The sequence below is a fragment of the Jaculus jaculus genome, chromosome 1 (genome assembly GCF_020740685.1).
Source record: "Jaculus jaculus isolate mJacJac1 chromosome 1, mJacJac1.mat.Y.cur, whole genome shotgun sequence".
Classification (NCBI taxonomy): Eukaryota; Metazoa; Chordata; class Mammalia; order Rodentia; family Dipodidae; genus Jaculus; species Jaculus jaculus.
Window position 1 is genome coordinate 254,714,804 of NC_059102.1, and position 4,329 is coordinate 254,719,132.

At 33.0% G+C, this 4,329-nt stretch overlaps 1 non-coding gene across 1 annotated transcript; it reads left to right on the forward strand.

Moving 5' to 3' along the window:
• The first annotated feature begins 599 nt into the window (after positions 1 to 599).
• On the forward strand, positions 600 to 763 carry LOC123457969. The gene has a single exon (XR_006635312.1). It is a non-coding gene; the product is annotated as a U1 spliceosomal RNA (small nuclear RNA).
• Positions 764 to 4,329: the final 3,566 nt, after the last annotated feature.

A 4,329-nucleotide genomic window follows, 5' to 3' on the forward strand; every position in this document is an offset into this window, starting at 1 on the left:
TTTGATCTTTACAAGCACTTAAAAGCCCCGTAAGATCTTTGAAGTTCACTTCCAATTCTGTTGTCCTTCTTGTTTTGCAGCTTGGACCATGCTCTTTTCAAACACATAGAGTTCATTCCAGTCTTGGGGACTTTGCAATGGCAGGTTTTACCTGAAGTGATGTTTTACTTAATCTGCTGTGGCTTTTTCCATTTTTTTTCCTCAAATGCTTGCTTCAGTAAGAGTACATTTTACACAAATGTATCCTATATAAAAAGGAAAATATTGATCTAGTCTTGGACTATCAATCTAACATAGAAAATGTCTATCTATTTCTACATCTGGATAGCCTTTTTTCAATAAGTCATATAATTCTCTGATACATTATGTACTGTCAGCTTTAAATTAAAAAAAAAAATCCCATTTGAATGTAAGTTTCAAAGATCTTAAAACTTTGCATATCTGATCACTGCTGTGTCTGTTGACCTTAAAATCAACACCATTATATCACACAATAAGCATGGCACACAACAAAGCATACAAAAGTCACATCCCTAAAATACTGTCATCATTCTTATTTACAAATTGGTTCCTGAGACACAAAATATATGCACTACTATATACTTACCTGGCAGGGGAGATACCATGATCACGAAGGTGGTTTTCCCAGGGCGAGGCTTATCCATTGCACTCCGGATGTGCTGACCCCTGCGATTTCCCCAAATGCGGGAAACTCGACTGCATAATTTGTGGTAGTGGGGGACTGCGTTCGCGCTCTCCCCTGAAAAAAAAAAAAATATATATATATATATGCACTACATATTTAGTAATTGGATAGATGAACTAGGACATAGAAATTCTTAATGCATATATGAATTATTATTATTGGCAATTAATATAGGATATATATATATATATATATATATATATATATATATATATATATATATATATATTAGATGATATATGTCCTCTAGTATATAGTCTTTATATATCACGCACTCATATAAATATACTGTAATTATTTTTATCAAATTTGCTACAGATTACAATCTGTACACTGCATGTATTTATGTTAATGTCTTTAATATTGTTGCATTTGTGTTTCAAATCCTAAACCGAGATACTAGACAGATATGAGAAAATTATGAAAGATAGAACAGATTGTAAAGAGATTAAACAAATTATTCCATTGAGAAATTAACTCAAAATACTTAAATATATCCACACATATATGTTAAAATACTGATATTCCTATTACAGCTTGGAAATGACAGTATTACTCCAAATCCATAAGCCTACAGATATGTATTTGAAATCATTTATTTCTCTGTGAAGCCTAATTTATTGCAGAAAACACCTGTCCAATTTTTAGTGGATAATGTACTATTGTTCAATTAGATCACAAATCCTTTCTAAGCTGATACATGCTGTCCTAAGCACTGCTCAAACTTACTTTAGACTTTGTTACTCAGTTGAATCCCTCTCATGGAACATTTTAACTATCACTGTCCTCTCCCGACTAGATGGATGTTGTCCCTCCTGCCACGGCTGGCAAAAAGAGTCTGATGCTTTAGTAGATTTTTACAATGGAAATGATTTATTTGACAATTAATAATGAATAAAACAATTTTCATTTTCACCATTACAATGCAAACACAAATATTTTTTCTTTTGGATAAATGTATAGTCTTTAGGAAAATGTTTTATGTCATACATAAAATATGCATATTATATACTATAAATCATTCTGTGATAATTTTATAAAGTTGAGATAGCATTGGGTTAGGGTGAAAAAATTGTTCTAAATTTTCTTCCTCCATCAGTTTAACTTGAGTGGTTTCTATGCCAGGCTGTACTCAAATATGTGTATATGATGCTTTTCTCTCTGCTCCACTTTAAGAATTAAGAGAGTTGTGTAATGTCATAAAGAACAGATAAGTAAACTAACTTATCTTTCAAATATTTCCAGTTCTCAGCTACCTGCAATGAAAACAGAAGGAAAAACTAATAGATCTATCTCTCAATATATATTATAATCATATGTTTTTAAATCTGAAAAAAAAAAAACCTTTTAGTTCATACTCAGTACAGTGCATTTCCTCTCATACAACATCTTTAACACTGCTAGGAGATTGTGATAGTGTGAAATATGAAATATCCCCCATAGCTTCATGTGTTTGTGACTGAGACTAATAACTCCCAGTTGGTGGCAATTTGGAAAGTGTACCTAGAAGGAGGAGGTTTGTCACTGGGGAAGGCCCTTGAGGTTTATTTGCCAGCTTGCCAGTGCCAGTCAGCTTACTTTACCGCTACTTTCCAGCTGCTGTAGTAAGATGTGATGCCCAGTGTCTGCTCTGCTCTGCTCTGCCATTGTGAAGTTTCCCCTTCAGATTCTAGCTTTCCTCCCATCAACTACTTTTGGTCAAGTGTTATATCCTAGAAGAGGTAGGTAACTGCAAAGACATAAATGTTTGGTTTTGATTCACATATATAATTCTTACCAAATATTCCCATTGGTTCCGCATTGAAAGCACACATTGTATATCATTCAAATTGTGCATTTCCTAACATTTTCTGTCTTCGGAAACAACTTCCTCAAATGATAGCCATACCTTTTGTGAGGAGACAGAGAGAGACAATTGTCTGAATTCACATGTGTCTTTTCATTAGTGTGTTCCGGTGACTCCAATAGTACTGTGAGAACAAATGTATATAAGATGACTGGATGATCAGAGTTGTGAATGCTCCTGGTAGATCCATGGAGATCCCTGCACTGTATGGTAGTAGGACCCTACCTTTATCTTTAGTGCCTGTGGAGAACCAGAATTATAAGTCTGGTTTGGATTAGGGACTGGAATAAAATTTTAGGTTGAATTAATGAATAAACAACATTCAGAGTTATTCATTCGAACAGAATTCTTGATGATATTTAAGTAAGTACACCTTGTAAAAATATGTTTATGTCTTAAATTTTCAACCGCACACTTCAAGTACTTCCACCTCCCTAAATCTCTAGGGATCCCTGTTAGCACATTTCATTTCCTCTCATTTCTCCAACGTGAAGAAACCATGCAATTCACTCAGCAGTTGATGAGGGCCACACAGTTTTTAAATTTAAAAATTTTAATTATAGGTCCTAATTATATTCTATATGCTAATTTATGATATTTGGGGTACTAAAATGATCAAAAGTGTATAATCATATTCATCACCATTTAACGACAAAACTATTGAATATTTACTGAACATTAAGCCTTTTTCTTTTTTTTTTTTTTTCTGTTTCTTAGATTCTGAAAATGAGTTCCAATAAATATTCTAGTATATCTTTAAACTTACAATGTCATTTGAAAGACTGGATGACTTACCTATACTGTGTAGGATATTGCCTCCTTAATTATCCAGTACAACCCACTGTCAGCAGATATGTCCATCAGAGTACTACAGTTTTATATTAATAGTTTGCAGACTTTATGTAATGTGCACTCATGTACAGATTAGTAAAAGTTTTAAAATGTTAACTGATCAATCAGTATTTGATCATCTTGATATTTTATTAAAATGTATATTTTTAATCATATTTTTAAAGCTGAGAGAACTGATTGAATGTTTTATTTTCCTGAAGGTATTTTTAAGATAAAGCTTCATAATGGCTTGTAAACTTTGCATACATATGTAGTTTTTGATATATATTGTTGCATTTGAAAATCTTATGTAATTGTAAATGGTTTTATAAAAATACTAAATGGTAGAAATTGTACAATTACAATCATATAATTAAAAATATAATCAAAAAAAAAAAACTTACAATGTCATCAGCCCAGGTTGACCTTAATCTAGGCCATGCTCCTTCCTCAGCTTCACCTTCCCACGTGCTGTGATTACAGACTTGCAACACCACTCTGGCTACACATGTTTTGTTTTGTTTTTTTTCTATAATCACTTTCTTTCATTTTTTTCCACTTTTATACTCCTTCCTTCCCTCCTATAATAATATATATATATTCATCTTCTCACCACTGTATTGGACATATCCATCATATCATCTCTGGAGATCCTGTTGGTGCCATGATTCAACAGGAACTCAGCAATAGGCTCCAGGTAAGGATGATAGAATCTGGTATAGCCCATGTTCTCCTTTGCCCTCTTATTTACAGCCAAGCTGACTAGTCAAACATGTTGTGTTCATGACGACTTCTACTACTTCATTAGCTGATAAAGGTCATGTCTGGAAGAAGGATTATTTGGGGGTATGATCTCCCAGAAGCAGGTTTTGAAAAAAGTCATGAGAAAGAATTGATTTAAGACGATTCTATGAGTGTGAATTTAAGAGACAGATGGGAAATATAG